The following is a 22405-nucleotide window of genomic DNA, read 5'->3' as shown; positions in this document are numbered from 1 at the left end:
TTCCCACTCGGGGCCTCGCCCTTGAATGTCCGGGCACGAGACTAAGCTGGTGGTCATTCCGAAAACCGAAATCGAGAAAATTTCCCATGCCCGAAATACGGGGACGATTTCACCATTTTGAATTTCTTAACGATTTTTTCTAATGAGGTCAAGATACTTAACTAACCTTCATCTGAATAAACCAGATAGAAGGAAAACTATTACAGACTTAACTTGAAGGAATCAACGCTTTTTTCCTAATTGAATTAGGCACAGCCATTGATCTATTCATTTGAGAAGTCTTCAAGTTATTATTTAACTATTCGAGTTCTAAGCGTATTCTTATTGATCAATTTTATTATTAAAACTCTACTGATTCCAGCCTAATCCCATCCGGCCCATGGGTTAGCCACCGCCCAACCACTGGAATTGGTAGAACCAGACAAGTACTCACCCACCCATAATTGAATGCCTTTCTTAACTTTTGCTTTAGAATATAGATACGCACACACTCCTCTTTAAACTTTAACTTTTAAAACAATCCATTAAAAAATAATTATTGGTTACAGATATCATAACTCAAAATTTTCATTCAATCCTTGTTTCTCACAAAACACTATAACTCTAGACTCTCCGTTGAGACCAGCAGGTCACCAATGAGATCCAGTTAACAGATTACAATAATTTTCTCGCCATCAAACATATATATATCTTTCACGACATATCCATGGGTGTCCTAAGCACCGCGAGCCCGTGCATTGCCTGGTTAGAACCCTCCAGGATCCTCCTTAGGTGTCTTGGCACTTCACTCAGGGATCGCTTCGTTGGCCCTCGCCCATCGTACCGGAAGAACACCTTTTTACACCATACCCAGGTTGGTCAAGTCCTGGGTAGGTTTTTGCCGCGTGAGCCATCCTTTGAACACTCCTCGCCAGTTGTTGCAACCGAACTTCGCTTAGAAAACACATATACTAAATGCTTCCTCCAGCATTCTGGTGTAAGACAGTCCTTTAAGAAAACAGGGCTTCTATGCAAGTTTTCAGTTTTGATTTTCTTTTGAATACAATGAGTATATCTTAATTCCGTATCCCAAGACTTCTAGATCACAGGTCTGGATTCCCAAGCAGAATTCCTTGAATTCTGAATTCTTGATCCTCAAATCAAAATCAAAGGTCTCAACTTAGTTTCAGATTCGGTGGGTGATTTGAATGTAGATTACTGAATTGGTCACATCGTCTTTTCTTGAAACTAATGAAGGAGATTAAGTCTCAGTCATAGTCTGATTCAGGGTTCGAGTCTGGAAAGATTCTCCGTGAACTATCTTTCTCGAATGGTAATATTTCAATTACTACTTTACTGAATTTCATTCATTGAGTATTTTGCTTAATTGAATTCAAAACTAGTCAACAAATTTCTATGAGGAATAAATTAATCATTTATCTAAAATTTTGACTTTGATAGTTTTTTTGAATTTTCTCATTACCATCCTAGAGAATATGGAACGGTATAATTTTCCTTCACTGAGTATTTACTTATTCATTTTTCAATATTCATGGGATTTAAACATAGGATTAAAGAGAACTCTTATTTTGATATAAAAGTTTTGTATGCATCTATTTATGCATGAAATCCATCTTTTATGGAAATAACACTTTTATATAAAAGAAAATCCTTTTATGCATCTTTTTATGTAAAAAAATCAATTTTGATGAAAATAACACTTTTATAATAAAAAAATTCTTTTATGCATCATTTTATACATAAAAATCAATATTGATGAAAGTAACACTTTTATATAAAAAAATTCCAATATGCATCTTTCTATGCATAGAATTTAAATCTAATGAAAATCACACTTTTATAATTAAAAAAATAATCAATATGCATCTTTCTATGCATAGAATTTAAATGTAATGAAAATCACTCTTTTATAATAATAAAAAGTAACCAATATGCATCCTTCTATGCATAGAATTTAAATTTAATGAAAATTACTCTTTTATAATAATAAAAAATAACCAATATGTATCTTTCTATGTATAGAATTTAAATCTAATAGAAATAACACTTGTAATAAAAATATTTCTACTATGCATTTTTCTATGCATAGAATGAAAATAACACTTTTAGAATACACAAACGATGGGGATTACTCTTTTTGAATAATAAAAGGTAATACATATATCACAAAATTTAAGAAAATTTCACCATAACCTCCTTTGTATGGCTGACCATTTTTAATCTTTTCTATTCTTAATTTACTTAAAAATTATCCCCAATTTGTTTAAAGCATTCTAAACTAATCAAATTCCACTTTTGAAAGAGAAACAATATGAAAAGTTTAATTCAAACAATTTTATTACTTAACTAGGATAAAGAAGGGCTGAATTTAAGAATGAGAGAGGGGGAAAGCCTTTCCAGCCCAGTATAGCAAGGCATAGCATCAGATTATCATTTTAAAGATAACAAAAAATTAGAAAACCATTAAAAGAATAAGAACAAGTAGGATTTCTATTTTACATGAAATTATGGGAGCTTTCCTTTGGCTTGATGGTTTGAGGGATCTACTCTTGTTTGCAACAAGAGTGGCCACCAGTTCTTTAGAAGAGGGAAAGGTCAAAAACTAATGAATTATTAAGAAATTCACAGTTTTTGGCTCTGGGGAGGAGTAGAGTAACAGTGTATAAAACACTATTAAGCTTCAACAAAGGGGGAGGCTTCTATTTATAGGGAAAAGTGAGCTTCTAACCAAGCAAACTGATTCTAGAATTTTCCAGATTAGTTTGGTCAAATTTTGACCATTTTTGGGTCAGTTTAGCTTACTTTTTGGAACTAGACTTGAATTAGGAGCGAGGAGAGATGAAATATCTCAAATTTTGGGAATTTAAAACTCCACCACACATGTGAAATATGCGCCTCCTTCATGAGGGGGAAATCCCCACTCTGAGGTGTCAAAAATTCATCTTTTTAGTGTTTCCTTTGGTCCTTAGTCCAACTCTTCATCTTATGTGAGTATTTACTCATTTTTGGGGGATTTTCTTTATTTCTTCTATTTATATCCTCCACACATTTGGATGAATCTGATTGGCCCTTCAAAACCTTAATTTAAAATTTTCGAAAAATCTGGACCCTTGGATAAGGCCTTTTGAACAGATTATAATTGATTTCTAATGCACCTTCTGAAAATCTTTTTGAATTTCTATTTCAGGGGAATTTGTTTTAATAAGAAGGGATATTTTTCCATCCAAAAATATCTAAAATCTAAATAATCTCTCTCTAGAACATTTTCTCTCTCTAAGCCAAAATAGGTAGAAACAAGATCTTTTATATATCTGAAGAGGGATTTGATTACAGGGGAAGATACTGGACATCTTGAGAGGCTGGGGAGGAATCTTACATTCTCTCCCACTTGAAAAACATGAGATGTCCTCATCTCACAAACTGGGGATAATCTCATAAACAGCTCGGCTTCTTTCTCCCAGGTGGCATCTTCAAAAGGATAGAACTTCCATTTGACCAATAATTCTCTCAGAATTCTAGAACCTTTTCTCGAACATCAAGGATTTCTTCAGGTTGGAGTTCCATCTGCCCTTGGGTTGAAGAAGTGAAGATTTCATCATCAAGCACATGATTTGGGCTTGGTATATACTTTTTAAGAAGGCTGACATAAAATACATTATGTACTTTGAGATGAGGAGGCAGAAGAAGCTCGTAGGCTAAGTCACCTACTTTCTTTGTAATCAGATATGGTCCACAATATCTGGGGGATAACTTCTTGTACTTCCCAAGAGATAGAGAACTTCTTTTGGGACGTACTCGAATGAAGACCATATCTACTTCTTTGAATTTTCTGTCTGTCCTCTTCTTATCTGCAAACTGCTTCTGTCTATCCTGGGTAGCTTTTCACCCTTTTAGTTTGACCATCGGTCTCTGGGTGTGGTAAGCTGTGCTGAGATCCAAGAAAGTTCCTACTGCTTCAAAAAATGCAGTCCAGAATCTTGACGTGAATTTGGGATCTCGATCACTTACTATTCTTTTGGGTAGGCCATGTAATCTGCATATTTCTTTAAGGAACACTCTGGCCACATCCACTGTAGTGTATGTTTCTTTTACTGGGATCAGATGGCAACTTTGTTTAGTCTATTAACTACCACGAAGATGGAGTTGTAACCTGATTGCACTGAAGGTAATCCAGTAATAAAATCCATACTGATACATTCCCACTTCATCTAGGGGATGTCTAATGGATGTAACTTTCCAGGCATTTTTACTCTCTCGGCCTTGACTTTCTAACAAGTTAGACATTGACGTACATGATTAAGTACATCCTTTTTTAGACTAGGCCAAAAGAAGCTTTTCTTCACAGACATGTAGGTTTTGATGAAACCTGGATGTCCCGCGATAAGGCTGTCATGGGCTTCATTCAAAATTTGACCCTTAGTTCCCTCATCATTGAGAATGCATAGTCTGCGATTATAATACATAATTCCATCATCCAGGCTGTACCCTTGAACTTGGTTCAACTCCTATGGAGTTTTGCTTTCCTGCATAAGTAGGGTAGCAATAGGGCCAAAGAGTCTGTCCTGCATGATCTTCTCACTTGCTTCAATAATCAAGGGATTTGACACTATAGTAATTGCAAGCGAGGAGGCTTTTTTGCTGAGGGCATCTGCTACCACATTTTCTTGCCTAGGGTGGTACTTGACTTCAAAATCAAATTCCTGCAGAATCTGCATCCACCTTCTTTGGCGCATGTTGAGATACTTTTGAGTAAAGATCCACTTTAAGCTCTGATGATCTGTCATCAAAGTGAATTTTTGACCCAGTAGGTAATGTCTCCATAACTTCAGGGCATATACTACTGAAAGCAGTTCCAAGTCGTGGACAGCATAATTCCTCTCATGCGTTCTGAGTTTTCGGGATTCATAGGCCACTGCATGGCCTTCTTGCATGAGTGCACCTCCCAGGGCAAAACCACTGGCATCAATTACTACCTCAAAGGGTAGAGAGAAATCTAGCAACTTAAGAACGAGATTGGTTACCAAGGTGGTCTTTAGCTTATCAAAAGCACTCTGGCACATGGTAGACCATTGAAACGGAATATTCTTCTTGAGAAGATTAGTCAGGGGGGAAGCTATGAGAACATACTTTGGTATAAAAATTCTATACCAACCAGTCAATCCCAAGAATCCTCTGACTTCTTTCACTGTCTTTGGTTCAAGCCAATCTATGACTGCTTGGACTTTTGTGGAATTGCAACCGGAATCTTATTCTAGGAATTGATTGTGGAAAAGTAGAGAATTAATTCAATCATAAAAACCATTGCTTGTAAGCTTCAACTAAATCAAATCAATTGAAATTTAAACACTTAAACAAAATTAAAAATACTTAGCTCATAGACCATATTGGGTGCAATCTTCCCCCCTCTTGTGCGTGGCCTCTCCCCACACAAGAGTATTTCTTTATTAGCTTTCTTTTTCACCAAAATTAGGCCATAGCCCCCAAAATATACAAGATGTGCTTTTTAGAGAGCACGGCACTCTTCTTTAACAAAAATAGAGTGTCAAATTGGGACGGGTAAAGCCATAGGCTTTAATAAATTCCACATAAATAAATGTATCTTTCCTAAAGTTCAAAATGGAAAAATCATTTGATAAGGTTACAAGCTACTATGCTTGCCAAAAATGAAATGTGATGAACCAAGACATTTCTTCCAAAGTAAACTCTTCAATTCCCATAGTCTTCATCACCTGAAAATATAAGCCCAATTAATTATTAAATTAATCCCACAAATACTAAACAGGCACAAATCATCACCAACTCATGACTACCAGGTGTAAGTACCCCAGGAATCACCCTGCCATACAAACCTAACTGAAATAATCATAGGTGGCCTCAAACATACGTCATATACCGCACGTATTAATATTTATAGTGGTATCACCCACGATATTAACCTAGCCGGCATGACGCAAGAGTAATCTAGGCGTCCCCAAATTACTCAAGAGGGGATAAATAATATGAGGACTTAAAATATATTCTCATGACATCCCTCTTGCTTGAGTTTGTAATTGTCCTCAATTGCGGATTTGCTGGGTTTGAAAAGAATGAAGAATTTCAAGATAAACTCGAAAAAAATTTCTCAGGCATCCATTTAGCATCTTCTTGTGGATGATTCTTGAAAGTCAAAAGATACTTGAAAGTCAAAAGATACTTGAAGTATTGATTACTTGTCCTTGTTGTTGTTATCTCTTGGTCAATGATAGCATCAGGAACTAGTACTTCTTCCTCTCCTTCAATAAGAGGTGGTTCCTCATATGTTGGGTGAGTAGGAAGTGTTCCTCGAAAAGGTTTCAAGAGATGGATATGAAAAGAATTGTGGATATTCCAATTAGATGGAAGCTCTAGTCTATAGGCCATATCATTAATCTTTTGAAGGATTTTAAATGGCCCATAATATCTAGGAGCTAGCTTCACTACAGGGAATTTTTCCACACTCTTTAATCGACGTTTTTCAATTCTCAAAAGTACATAATCACCTTCTTGAAATGAAAAATCTTTGCGCTTCCTATTTGCTTGAGATGTATACTTCTCTTGAGCTCTTGCAATACAATCACGCACTTCAGATAAAATGCGATCAAAGTCTCTAACATATTGGTCGGCAGCTTCAATCTTATGAGAGAGTCTAGTAGCCAGAATAGGCAATGCTCTTCCATAGATAATCTCAAATGGTGCTCGACCAGTAGCAGTATCCATGCACTAGGTTGCTGGGAAACATAGGCTCTAAGCATATCTAAGATAGTGCTATTTGTAACTTTGGTTTGTCCATTCGATTCCGGATGGAAAGCCGTGGAAAAATCTAACTTAGTGCCTAAGTTTGAGAAAAGAGCAACCCAAAAGTGACTACAAAATTTAGAATCTCTATCAGAAACTATCACTTTGGGTAGTCCATGATGAACAAAAATTTGCTTAACAAATATGTTCGCGGCTTGCTGAGAAGTTAGTGTCTTTTTACATGGAATGAAATAGGCTTGCTTACTAAATCTGTCCACTATTGTCCAAATCATGTCATGGTGACTGGAAGTAGTAGGGAAGCCAGTAATGAAATCCATAGACACTTGTTCCCATGGTCTATCAGGAATAGGTAGAGGCATAAGCAATCCTAAAGCTTTGCCTTTGTAGCTTTTAATTGTTTGGCAAATGTTACATTCAGCTACAAATTTAGCTACATCATTCTTCAAATGGGGCCAATAGAATTCTCGAGAAACTACTTGAAGTGTTGCGAAAACTCCTCTATGTCCCACAAATGGTGGTTGGTGCATCTCTTCCAAAGACAAGTTGTCTATAAGGTTGAGTAACACACAATCTCTTCTCAAAGAAAAGATAGCCATCATTATGAGAATAACTTCCTTGAGGTGTCCAATTGTTTTCACGCAATTTGATCCATATTTCAGAAAAATCTGGATCAACTTCATAAGTTTCTTTCATAAGGACAAATGGTTCACTTTCAATAATGGAAATGTTGTTGATATTTGGTCTTCGACTCAAAGCATCGGCAACAACATTTTCTTTTCCAGGTTGATATTGAATCATAGGTTGAAAACTTTGAATGAAAGCTGCCCATTTGATATGCCTATCTGAAATAAGAGGTTGCATAAGCAAATGCCTAATGCTTTGTTGATCTGTCTTGATAAGAAATTCAGAGCCCATTAGGTAATGCTTCCAGATTTTCAAAGTATGCACTACTGCTGCTAATTCCTTGTCATAAGTGCTATAATTTTGCTCTGCAGGCTTAAGCTTTCTACTTTGATAAGCAATAGGATGGTTGTCTTGCATAAAAACAGCTCCAAATCCTTTGCCACTAGCATCAGTCAATCATCACTACTATAAAGAATGGTCTTTGAAAATCAGGTAGTGTTAGAACTGGTGCTTGTGTTAGAGCATTCTTGAGTGTTACAAAAGATTTATCTTGCTTTTTAGTCCAATTGAAATTTGTAGCTTTCTTAAGGAGTTCAGTCAAAGGATGAGCAATACAAGCAAAATTCTTGACGAACTTCCTATAATAACTACATAAGCCAAGAAAAGATCTAAGATCATGTATGTTTCTAGGCGTAGGCCAAGAAGCAATACACTCAATTTTCTTAGGATCTACACGAATCCCTTGAGCCGACACTATATGACCTAAGTATTCAATCTCTTCTTGAAAGAAAGAACTCTTTTCAGGATTGACATACAATTCGTTTTCTCTCAAAAGGTTGAACACTTGTTCCAAGTGTTGTTCATGCTCTTGTCGATCCTTGCTAAAAACAAGAATGTCATCAAAGAACACTATAACAAAACTTTGAAACTTAAGGAATATGCGATTCATCATACGGCTGAAAGTAGCTGGAGCATTGGTCAAACCAAATGGCATAACCAAAAACTCATAATGACCAGTTTGGGTTCGAAAAGCTGTCTTGAAAATGTCAGATTGAGTCATACGAACTTGATGATACCCAGACTTTAGGTCAATCTTGCTAAAGACCTTTGATCCTCTAAGCTTATCAAGAAGATCATCTACCCTAGGAATAGGATATCTATTCTTGATAGTAATCTTATTCAATGCACGATAGTCTACACACATTCGGTAAGTTCCGTTCTTCTTCTTAACAAGAAGTACTGAAGCTCCAAAAGGTGAACTACTAGGTCGAATAAGGCCTCTCTCTAGCAAGTCTTCTATTTGGCTTTGGATTTCTTTTTGCTCTAAATTTTTGACTCTATAGGGAGCTTTACAAGGCGGGGAATTTCCAGGCAATAAGTCAATACTATGATCCTCAGGCCTAGACTTAGGTAATCCTGGAGGCAGATCTTCCATGAAACAGTCACTAAATTTGGAGATAAAAGAATCAAACTTTGGTCTTTTGGATGTGTCCAACTCAGCATCAAGCTGGTTAACCCATACCATATAAGTCTTGTCTCTTTTTCTTAGAGCTCTCTTTGCTTGAGTGTGACTCAACAAAGGACTCATTTCTCCTTTGACTTGACACTAGAGGATAATATTTTCATTGTCCTTCCTTAGAGAAATGCTATGAGTGTCATAGTCTATAATAGGATTGTATTTGTGTCTCCTAGGCATACCCAAATTTATATCTACCCCTTGTAAAGGTGCAACTAAGAAATCCCTCTTTTCTGTTAAAGGTTTGATGCATAAATCCAAACTTTTCACCTCTTGCATGCAATTATACTTTGTTCCAGTAAATGCTGCTTTGACTTTAAAGTGCGTAGGTGAAGAATGAAGATTTAATGCTTTAAGTACCTTTTCAGAAATGAAATCATGTGTACTACCATCATTATGCAAAATAAGAACTTCATGTCCATTTATCGTTCCTTTTATTTTAAGCAAAGAATGAACATGAGGTTTACCTTCTTGTTCTGAGTAATCTGGATCGGAATTACCCTCTTGCTCGAATGATTCTTCTTCATTGTCGTCTTCTTCAATCATATTGACTCGAGCTGCTACTGCTGGTGTTGAATTCTTGGTACGCTCCGGACAATTCAGTGCTATGTGACCTTCTTTGTGGCACTTGAAACATTTGATAGGAGATGTCTTCGGTTTGCCACCATTGACTTTCTTATTGGTACTCATGTTGCCTTTAGCCTCGTCCTTGCCTTTGTCATAACCTGGTTTATACATCTTCTTTGAAGCATAAAAAGATTTAGTAAATGGTTTAGAAGAAGTACCCTCATGTGCTTTAATCTCTTTAGGAAAACGCTGTTCAATGGCTGAATTGAGTTCTCGTCGCTTCAAACAAATCCCGAACGATTCTGCGTGATTCAAGAGTCTTGGGCTAGTCGAATTGTTGATGAAATAAATTTTTTGCACTTTGAAACCTACTGAAACAGTCCTGTAAACCTTGCCCAATCTCTGTAATATTTTCTGAAATTTTTTTAGAATTTTTCAGAAGCGATTTCGGAATTTTCTGGCCTTTTCTAGGCAATTTTCAAGCTTTTTAAAACCTGTAAATCACTTTTCTGCACCCAGAAATTTTCAGAATTGGAAACCTTTGAATTTCTCTTCAAATTTGAAAATAGAAAAAAGTAAAGGTTCAAAAAGTGATGAGACTTGCATGGGGATTGGGAAAAGTAAGAGTAGATTAGGATTAAGAGGTGATTAGGCTTATGGGAGATTAAGTACTTTTTTTTTCTACTCCACTAGCCGTTTTGCGCCGGCAGGCTGCCGCCGTGCGCCTCTTCTCCATGAATTTCCTTGATGATTTATTTGGTAGCTTTTACACTAATTTATCTCCTCCGTCTATTATAGATTTGCTCATGCTTGAAGCTTTCTGATTTCTGAGAGAATCCCGTGAGGTTTTTGGCTATGAGGATTTCATCCATACGGTCAGATTTTGATTTCACTAAGTATTTGGAAAAACCACTTTTTGATAGAGAGGGATGGTTCTGCAGGGTGGTGAGTGGGTTTGAGAGTAGATCTAGTTTTGAATCTTTGACCTTTGGGTAAAGACCTGCAAAACACCCTTCTGTCCACTGGATAAATTCCTGCACTTTCTTGATTTTTGAGAAGTTGAAGCCCTTTCCTTCCTTCTCCACAAATCTCCTAGCCCAAGCTCTGATACCACTGCAACCGGAATCTTATTCTAGGAATTGATTGTGGAAAAGTAGAGAATTAATTCAATCATAAAAACCATTGCTTGTAAGCTTCAACTAAATCAAATCAATTGGAATTTAAACACTTAAACAAAATTAAAAATACTTAGCTCATAGACCATATTGGGTGCAATCTTCCCCCCTCTTGTGCGTGGCCTCTCCCCACACAAGAGTATTTCTTTATTAGCTTTCTTTTTCACCAAAATTAGGCCATAGCCCCCAAAATATACAAGATGTGCTTTTTAGAGAGCACGACACTCTTCTTTAACAAAAATAGAGTGTCAAATTGGGACGGGTAAAGCCATAGGCTTTAATAAATTCCACATAAATAAATGTATCTTTCCTAAAGTTTAAAATGGAAAAATCATTTGATAAGGTTACAAGCTACTATGCTTGCCAAAAATGAAATGTGATGAACCAAGACATTTCTTCCAAAGTAAACTCTTCAATTCCCATAGTCTTCATCACCTGAAAATATAAGCCCAATTAATTATTAAATTAATCCTATAAATATTAAACAGGCACAAATCATCACCAACTCATGACTACTAGGCGTAAGTACCCCAGGAATCACCCTGCCATACAAACCTAACTGAAATAATCATAGGTGGCCTCAAACATACGTCATATACCGCACGTATTAATATTTATAGTGGTATCACCCACGATATTAACCTAGCCGGCATGACGCAAGAGTAATCTAGGCGTCCCCAAATTACTCAAGAGGGGATAAATAATATTTTTCTAGAGGACTTAAAATATATTCTCATGACAGGAATGTGGAGGAATTCCATCTTTGGATACCAGAAAGCCCAAGTATTCAACATGGTTGGCAGAGAAAGTGCATTTGCTCTTTTTTGCAAAGAGTTGGTGCTTCCTTAGAATCTCAAGAACTTTTCTGACATGAGCTTCATGGTCAGTTGCATTCTTTGAGTAAATCAGAATATCATCAAAGAAAACAAGAACAAAATCATCCAAGTATTCTCTGAGAATGTCCTGCATTAGTCGATTGAATGTAGCTGGGGCATTTGTCAATCCAAATGGCATGATAGTGAATTCATAATGCCCATACCGAGTATTGATGGCTGTCTTCGGAGTATCTTGCTCATTAATCCTGATTTGATAATACCCTGATTTGAGATCTATCTTTGTGAAGATCTGGCTCCACTTAGCCTGTTCAGAAGCTCATCAATTTTGGGGATAGGATACTTATTCTTAACTGTCAGCTGATCGAGACCTGGTGCACACAGAGTCTTAGCGTTACATCTTTCTTTTTCTGAAAGAGAACTGGTGCACCCCAAGGTGAAACACTGGGTCTTACAAACCCTTGCTCTAACAGCTGTCTGAGCTATTCCTTGAGCTTGATGGCTTCAAGAACTGGCATTTTGTACATGCGCAGGGCTACTAGCTGAGCTCCGGGGGTCAATTCTATCACATGATCTACTTCTCGAATTGGAGGCATCTCTGTTAGCTCTGTTAGGAATAAATCATCATAATCACTTAACCATTCAGGTTCTTTAGCTTTTAACTTTGAGTCTACTGGATTCATTTTGACAACATAAATGAGCTGCTTCTTTCTAAGTCCTTTCAATAACTTAGAAGCCTTTACTAACTGCAGACTTGGGGATCCTGAAATTCGGGTTCCTTGAACTTTATTTTCGTGAAGGTCACAGCGGAAGGACATGGTTCCATTATGACAGTGAATGTCAGCTTAATTTTTGTGGAGCCAATCCATTCCAAGGATCCCGTCAAAAACTCCCAAAGGTATAACTCTGAACTGACAGTCAGTTAAATTCCCATCTAGATTGAACTGAATACGATTTGTCTCAAGGTGAGTGAAAAGAATCTTCCCACTTGCCAATTCAACTTGCATAGGTTTCCCTGATTTTTGATCTAAGACTAGCTTATGCAAGCAATCAGGGAAAATGAAAGAATGAGTACTGCCTGAATCAATCAAAAGCTTAAAAGGCTTACCCTGATACTCAATTGGAGTATGGATGATGGAGAATTGGCGATTTGGCCCTTGGTTTTCAATTGCTGCATAAATCTTTCCTCTTTCTTCTTCCACTACTTCTGCTATTGTGACTACTCTGGCAGTTGCAGTCTGAGGCGAAACTCTTTCTCTTTGGTTGCCCCAGTTATGGGAAGGATTTTTGAGGCTCCTCTGGACAAAGGATAGATGGCTACGCTGGAGTTCTCCTGGGATTGCCCTAATTTTGACGAGATGGCTGACTGATAGGAAGGGGCTGGTCTCTGCACTCTCGGTCCTTGACTTCCCTGTCCTCTTGACATGACAGGAGTCAGGCAGTCTTTCAGCTAGTGACCAAAACCCTGACATCCAAAACACTGGTTCTCACTTCTGAGCTCACCCCTCTGAATCCTTGAAATAGGTGGTGGGGCTCCTAAGAAAGTGTTCTGGGGGAAGGGTCTTCCTTCCCTTCTGAATCTTCCTGTATCTTGATTCTGAATTGGGCCTTGCTGCCTCTTTGGGTGAGGAAAGTTTGAAGTACTTCCTGGGCTTGCAAAGTCCAGTGGTATCTTTGATATAGACAGGGGATTTTTTTGTCTCCAACACGGCACAGAAGATGAAGTGCAATTTGCAGGCACGGTCCATCAACAAGCATGGGACATGGTCCAAAACCGAACTTACCAACACATACATCCCTAACGTCAGGACCCAAAAACACTAACCCCTTGAGACCTAGTGGAATGACTCCTAGGGTCAAACGGGACAAGGAAAATGCTGCCAAGATAGGTCAAATATTCTTCCCCACATCTGAGGAATTAGAAGTTAACATAAAGATGGTAGAAGCAGAGTGTCAAATACAAATTCTGAGCTTACAAAGGCAAGATCTCGATACATGAAGAATGATGGCAGAATAGAGGGAGATTGTAATTTGAATCTATCATGGCCATGTGGCAAGGAAATAGAAACATCTAGAGAAGCCACGGATAACATGGGGATAGGAATGGAAGGAGGAATACTAGCCCTAGAATCCATAAATGAGGAAGACCTCGAATTGCCTGAAGAAGTGAACAATCTACCTAGGGCATCTACCGGAGGAGAGAATCGGCTCTACACAATAGAGAAGATAAATGAAATGATCAATAATTTTCTTGCAGAGCATGGAACTCTTAATTCAACAAAGACGGGCGGAGGCCGCTAATAATGAGCCACAAGTGATCGGGAATTGCTTGGACCCATCCATAGACCTAGACTGGAAAGATGGAACTATGTAGGTAGAGGACACGATCTAAGTGGGGGGGTAGCCCCTTGGAGGCCAATAATAGATCCCCACACATATCTAAATACAGCCAAGGGCAGATTTATTGAATATGGCCGTAGAAATGGGTAAAGGTATGGTAAGGGAACTAGGCGCACAACCCTTGAATCCAGACCATCTTAGATGAAGCCACGCATTATTTCAAAACTCTTGCATAAATTCTCAGGAGATGGGGACATGATCCAACAGTTAGAGATCTTTGAGTCAGCATGTGAAACATGTGGGCCGGTGAGTGACGTGACTATGATACATGCCTTTTCTCTAACTTTAGAACGGAAAGCTCACCAATGGTATCAAACCTTAAAGCTTCAAGATAAAGTCAATTTCACACAGCTTAAGAATGTGTTCATATTGAGCTTTGCTCGAAGTGGTGATAGGTGGAGTTCTGTGGCTCAACTCCATAACATAAAGCAAAAAGAAAACGAATCCATGCAGGATTATGTTTCTCAGCTCAAGCACTTAAACTCAAGATGCAAAGTGAGGGAAAGGCTAATTGATGATCAGTTATTGCCGTGCTTCCGGCAAAGAGGAGTCCGAGATCATAAGATGCATGATTATCTGGTGTTAGCCCGATTGACTACCCCGGATACATGCTATAAGTTGGCCATTGAATATGAAGATAACATGCTTAAGTTGCCACAACCAGAAGATGCCAAGGCAACTTTGGTGGTAGCAGCATCACGAGTTTCTAGCCATCAATACACGGGATCCAAGAGAACAAGCAAGTTGGCAACATGATAGTTGAAGAACTTAGCACTGCCATTTTGGAAAAGTTGAAAGTCAGTGATGAGAGAGAAGCATCATGAAATGCTCATAACCCTCGGAGAAACTTGATTTGGTGCTCAATCTGTAGGAAAAATCATACAAGCATTGAATGCCCTCACCTAAGATCAAGGTACTTACTTTATTATGCCGACTAGAAAACCACGATATTGCCATGTGTAGGTACCCGAGGATCCAGCCTTTAGCACAATTTCTAGCACCCAAAGCGCCTCTAGCCTTACTAGCACCACCATTGTAATCCAATATGGCTGCAGGGTAGCCGAATACGTCCTACTTAATGTTCAGGATGTAGGACATGTTGCCATTACCGCCACATGTTCTACCACCACAGCCACCACAAGCCAAGATCAACTAGGTGTTGATTGAAGAACCCTTAGAAAAGGGGAAAGCTATGCACAAAGTAGAAGTGAATAATGACTACTACAAGGAACCAACTAAGATTACATTGGAGTATTATGTCTTACAAAATAGCACGCCAGTACCAGTGTTCCAAACCACAGTACAATGGAAGGGAAAAGACGTAAACTCGACTATGAGAAGGGAAAAGACGTAAACTCGACTATGAGAAGGGAACCCATGCAGTGTTATCACTATAATGGACCTCATCGAGTAGCAGAGTGTCCTCTTAAAAATATGGCTAATGTTAGTCAAACTCAGCCGATCGCAACATAGACCAACGCCATGCCCACTTTTTCATGTGTTAAGTATGGTGTTGATCATCTGATCAAGGACTGCCCTTATTGCGCCAACGTCAATGCCTCTACATCTAACCATACCACCATCACGACTATCAGTGTGCAGCCTGGTCATATCGCCGCCAGTAAACGAAGCAGGTGGACAAAGGAAAAAACCCAAGAGGTATTACAACCTCTAAGATTGAGAGAAGAAGAAGAGTGAAAAAGGTTGGCAAGGGTGACACCTTTGTCATAATTCAAGATGGATCCGAGGAAGATACCAGTGACATCAGTTCCACCCTATCAAAGGAAGGAGGCAATTAAGTGCCAAGGCCAAATGAGCAGGAAAAAGAGAGACCAGCAACCCCAAGGGTGTTAGCACAACCATGAAGCCAAATTGAGGACTAACAGGGATAACGATATAGTGTATCCACGGAATGAGCTATTAAAGGAAAGAAAATTAGATGTGCCTACTCCAATTCTAGAAGAGTTAGAGAAAGGGACTCATAGTGATCTGAATGGCAAGAATGTTTACAGAGGAAGATCATGAATTGTCAAACCATTCATTCCCTAAAGTTGAATATGAGACAAACATGTGGAAGGAGCCCTCACTTGCGAGAGAACCTAGAGACATAGGTAGTCTCTCAGCAATATTGTCTACAACTGTCAAAATGCCGCTTGGACCATTGCTACAGAACACGTCGACATTATGGGCAAATGTCAAGGATTGGGTAGAAGGGATAATAAATCTAATTACCATGAATGGAGGTGAGCAAGCCACCTCTAGCAGGAAAAAACCAAGAATCTAAGGAAAGGGTGTTAAATTTGCAGCAATGTGATGAGCTATGGTGGATCAAATGCTAGAATCAACATCATTAACAAAGAGATTAGATGATAATTAAGATGTGATTAGTGAGCAATTAGATAGCTTAACGTAGGCATGGATAATCAAAAACCAGCAAATTCTCATTAGGCCAATGCCTCAATTTATAGAGTTTACATCCAAGCATCCAATCCCACTCATTTCTCCTTGATTCACTCCACCTCTTTTGCTTGATTCTCTCCACCTCTCCCAAAATATTTCCACACCTCCTAAATCTCCTCATGCTACCCTTTATTCTCTCCCAGTAGATACTTCTCACCTTTTCACAGGTTCTCTCACATTTATAGATTCTCTTTTATTACAGCCTCTTGCCAAGGGCTTGTTCTCGCACACACCCTATTCACTTGTATATTTCAACACCTCCCCTCAAGTGAATACTCTTAGTACACCTGGACCCTATACCAAGTTTCCCTCTTACTTGATAGTCCGCGACCAATACCTCAAGTCCCTAAACTCATAGTCCTTGACACTCTCTCTCTCTCTCTGTGTCCAAGGCTACTACAAGTGCCCGTGACCTTGACTAAAGTGCTCACACATACATCTACCACATGCCCTACATCATCAGTGGCTCAGAGGTGGTTTTACTCTATTGGGGCAAGTTACATTGGGTTGTGGAGTTTCACTCTCTCTCTCTCTCAGAAAAGATGATCTAACTCCACTTCCTTAGGAGCCTCCATGAAGTTTGCTGATGTCATTCCTTCTCCACTGGGTTTGCTGTAGCACTCTTGCCATGTGTCTTGGCTTTCCACACTCATTGGCAAGTGAAGGTCCTTCCTCTTACTCTACCTCTTCCTCGTCCTCGTCCTCGAGAGAATCCTCCTCGGGTGAAGAATGCTTTTTCTTCTCCTGCTGTTGAGTCCAACCATTTCTTCTCTTTGCCTCTGGTCTCTTTCTCTAGTAGAGCTCCTTCTATCTGGTGTACCTTTAATTCAGGTACATTCTTTAATGTTGCTACAATGTTTTCATATTCACCTTTGTCCACACTCTTCAGAAGTCTTTAGAAGCACTGCTAGTGCCTCATCATCTTCTACCTTTTTGCCAATAGCTGCCAGTTGTTACTTAATGCTTTTATATTTATTCAAGTGTGTGATTAAAGGTTCACTTTCCTTCATATCCAATTTGTAGAATTGCATTAACAGATTTATCTTTGAATTTTTAGCTTGTGTGCCAAATAATTTATTTTCATCCCATGCATCTTTTGCCCACTATATCCCTGTGATGTGATGAATGATTTCATCATTTAAACTGAGTGCAATAAGTCCCAATGCTTTTTCATTCCTTCTTTTCCACTCATTTTTTCCTCTCACCTTTGGGCATTCATCTCTTCCCTCAACTAGCCCCCACAAATGTTTCCTCATGAGCAGATACATGGTTTTTGTCTGCCATGTGTAAAATTGCTCCCCATTAAATTTGGCTATCTCTTGTGCCGTACTCATGATGACAATGAAGGGGGTCTTACCTCTTAATCCAATTTCAAGATTCAAGGGTAGTATGTCTACCCTTTTACAACTCAATTTGGTGTTTAGGAGATGATTACAATAGATTTATCAGCATAAAATCACCAGAAATTACATTAAACCAAGGGTAACAAATTTGTATGGAATGGTTGGAGTATCAAACCATCTCCGAATTACAATCTAAAGTTATAGAGATCTATATTAGATACCTAATGGTCAATTTGAACCCTCAATTACACCAAAAAATAATGATTTGAACCCTCAATGGTCAATTTGAATCCTCAATTACACCAAAAAATAATGATTAGTGCTGATTAATCCTCATCACTGATTAGCAAATTGTGTGCAGAAAACAGAGTATGCGGGGAGTCCAGATCTGAGGTTTTAGAGTTCAAATGAGCTCAAATCCTTTCAAAGCCATCAATAGCAATTAGTATAATAGAGGATTAAGTCTAGAAACACAAGATTGGACCAAACATTGAATGCTTAATCTCTATTTTACCAAAGTCACCTGCAGATTTGATGAAGAGCTTGGATCTCACTGTAGACTTGATTAAATCAAAATCTGTCTTCACCAGCTTCTTGTAGAGCACCCTTGAAAACCCCTAGGGCCAAGAGGAATTAGACCATTGCAACTGGAGAAGAAGAGATAACCTTTTTCCCTCTCAGAAAAATGGTGCCTGCAAATTAGTGAAAAACGAGAGCTGTGCTTGGCGGTTTGGCGAAATTCTTGAATGGGCTTGAGCCCAATGAGTATGGCTAGCTATGGTTGAAAGCTTTTGAGCTAATGTTGAGCCTAGAAGGAGAGGGAGCTCCTCCACTAGCTGGGGGTGTAGAGGTTAGTTGAAAAAGAGGTTAAAAAATCTAATCATCTACTAATCCTAATTAGTAGATGATTAAAAAATCTAATCATCTACTAATCCTAAAAATGCTAGCTATGGTTGAAAGCTTTTGAGCTAATGTTGAGCCTAGAAGGAGAGGGAGCTCCTCCACTAGCTGGGGGTGTAGAGGTTAGTTGAAAAAGAGGTTAAAAAATTTAATCATCTACTAATCCTAATTAGCCAAGTGATTAGCAAGATAATGAGCTCATAAACTTGATGGATTCTAGGCTAGGCTCTGATACCATGTTAAATTTGCAGCAATATGATGGATCAAATGCTAGAATCAATATCATTAACAAAGAGATTAGACGATAATTAAGATGTGATTAGTGATGATGATAGCTTAATGTAGGCATGGATAATAAAAAACGAGCAAATTCTCATTAGTCCAATGCCTCAATTTAAAGAGTTTACATATAAGCATACAATCCCACTGATTTCTCCTTGATTCACTCCACCTCTTTTGCTTGATTCTCTCCACCTCTCCCAGAATATCTCCACACCTCCTAAATCTCCTCATGCTACCCTTTATTCTCTCCCAGTAGATACTTCTCACCTTTTCACAGGCTCTCTCACATTTACAGATTCTCTTTTACAGCCTCTTGCCAAGGGCTTGTTCCTCCACACACCCTATTCACTTGTATATTTCAACAAAGGGGAGCATCCAGATTCATCCAAATACATGTCGACCAATTGGGAAGGTATTATGAGAGTGATGACACAAACACCACAATTCCAATCCACCATAATGGGTACCGAGCACTTGCTATCCTAGACAGTAGTGTAGGTGTAAGCATTATCACCAAGTGATGTTGGGAAAACTGGAGCAAGACCTAATCTCATTAAAATGGAAGATGGAACATCCTCAAAACCAATGGGGTTATTGAAAAATGTTAGGCTTAAGGTCTTTTCATTCTATTACCATCAGGCATTTGTTGTAATGGACTTTCTACACCAACCAAATTCATATGATATTATTTTGGGCATACCCTTCATGAGGGAAGACAAGGTGGTGCATGAATGGGCATTAGACCAAGTGTACACCGAAAGGATTCACAAATTTTGAAGATCGATCTCCATACATGGAAGGCATACCTCATGGAAGGGAAATTGTTTGGGAATGATTCAGTCAATTGAATGAACCACATCCTTACAAGTCTGCCACAACCAGTTAAAGAACACTTATGGGAAGAGGAAGATAACAAGATGTATGCATCACTCATGGGAAGAGGAAGAGAACATCCTTACAAGTCTGCCAACAACCAATTAAATAACACTCATGGGGAAGAGGAAGAGAATGAGATGTAGTGAAAACTGGATGCATGTACTTGCCACCATAGATGTGTTGCCTTCCATAGGAACAAAGTATGTTGAATTGGGAACGATTCCCACAACCTCGGTGCACATGGTGGATGTGCAACTCATGGAAGAGGAAACAAAGGATGAAGCCTCAAGCACAGAAGTACTTGAACCGCATGGTCGACAACAGCACTCAACGCCTCAGGAGGTGGCGAAAACAAAAGAGGTATATCGCTTGACGCAATGCCCTGTTGTTGCAAAGTAAACCCATGGATGCCCAGTGGGCTAAGATATCTCGAGGTCACTAAGTTGCATGATGAGTTCTCTAAGAACTGGGGTGAGGAGTTAAGATACCCTTAAAAGGAAAACAAGAGGAGAAATCTATGCTTCAAGATCCTAATACGCCTAAACTCACTAAGGCAGGACAAAGAAAACAAAATAAGGCTCTGGCTGAAGCCTAGTAAGAGGCAAGGAAGGCGATGGCTTGGATAGAGAATGATGAGGACAACAAGCCAGGCCTGCTCTCAGTTCCAAACCATTCCAAAACCTACACCATTGATGAACATAAGGTGGTCCAATTGATGGCCAAAAGAGTACAGGAAAATGGCCAATCCACATCTTACGATCGGCCACCAGAAGTTAACGAGGTAGACATTGCAAAGCCAAGGGAAAATCCCAAACCTATTCAAGGATTATTTTTCTTGGAAATATATGGAAATGAAGGGTGTACCACCTGAGGTGGTTCAACACACTATCCCAATCATGGAAGGATCGAGACCATCCAGGCAAAAATCATATTAGATGAATCCTAAATATGCACCTATTGTAAAGGAGAAAATTGATAAACTCATAGGTGTGGATTTCATCTATGAGATTAAGCACACAAATTGTGGCTATCACTAATCATAATCGTGCCAAAAAAGAATGGGAAGCTAAGAGTTTGTTTTGATCTCAAAAAGGTGAATGTAGCTACCAGGAAGGACCACTATCCATTACCATATACAGAGCATGTATTAGAATGGGTAGTAGGTGAGGAAGCCTACAACTTCTTAGACGGGTTTTCAGGCTACAATCAGGTTTCCATTGCACTAGAAGGCCAACACAAGATGGCCTTCAACACGATGTGGGGGACTCATGCTTATAAGTTTATGACTTTTGGCCTCACTAATGCACTAGAAACTTTCCAATGATTGATGTGCATGACCTTCAAGGAGTACTTGCAAAGGTGGCTTGAGGTATTCATTTATGATTTTTGTGCACACTCACGATGGACAAAATATCTGGCTTGCTTGAATAAGGTGTTTGAGAGGTGTCGATTATATTGCATATCCTTAAACCATTTAAAGTGTCAATTTTGGGTCAAACATTGGGTAAGGTCTCTAAGAATGGTATTTCCACTGATGAGGGTAAGGTGAAGTTGATCTTGGAATTACCCTCACCAATAAACTACAAGGGTGTGTAGTAGTTTATGGGTGGGACACGTTGGGTATTATTGACGATTCATCATATTCTATGCTTAAATTGCCAGGCCATTGTACAGACTACTCATCGTCTTTGAATGGTCTGAATAATGCCAAGAAGCTTATGACAAGTTGAAGAAAGCACTAGCTAGTACACTAATTTTGACACCACCCAATTGGAACCTCGTATTCCATGTACACATTGATGCATTGAATTTTGCTATAGGATGTGTATTGGCACAACCTGGGGAATTCAAATTGGATTACCCAGTTTGCTTTGCCAGTCGACAATTAAATGATGCAGAAATAAACTACACCGTAACTAAGCATGAAGGGTTGGCCATGGTTTATGTTGTTAAGAAATATAGACATTACTTATTGGCCAAAAAAATTGTATTCTTTGTTGATCATCAGGCCTTATTATATCTAGTGAATAAGCCATGCACCATGGGGAGAATCACACGATGGTTACTTTTACTCCTCGAATTCAACTTTACAGTCGGTGAGAAAAGGAACACAACATGTTTTGGCAGACTATATGTCTAGAATTCCAGATGGAGAACCTGCAAACTGGCATTGACGATGGCCTTCTAGATACATGTCTATTCAAAATTAATATGGTGCCTGAGTGGAGCGAGGAAATATTTGAGGACCTAGATCATGGTTTTCCACAAGATCGGCCCTTGAACAAGGATAAGATGCATCGGCTTATTAAGCTAGCTGCATCATATCAATTGATTGTGGGAGAACTATACAAGCTAGGCCATTAAGCAAAATATGGACTCTCATTTTTGCCCCTTAAGGATTTTCACACCTCCTCTCTCTAGAAAAATGGGTTCATGGTGAAATTTTTATAAATCAACTCAAAAGTGAGTGGAGTTTGGACATTTGGAATCTACTCTTCGAGACCTTTCCAATGATGTATAGCATGATAGGCAATTTTGAATATTCAAGGATTTCCCAAATTGGTGATGTCATGGCAGTCTCGATGAGTAGATTCCAAATGTGCAATCTCCGCCAAATTTTGATTTGATTTGTAAAAATTTCACCATGAGCCCATT

The sequence above is a fragment of the Cibotium barometz genome, chromosome 26 (genome assembly GCF_041138505.1).
Source record: "Cibotium barometz isolate CiBa-2024 chromosome 26, ASM4113850v1, whole genome shotgun sequence".
In the NCBI taxonomy this organism is placed as follows: Eukaryota; Viridiplantae; Streptophyta; class Polypodiopsida; order Cyatheales; family Cibotiaceae; genus Cibotium; species Cibotium barometz.
This window is presented reverse-complemented; position numbering follows the sequence as displayed.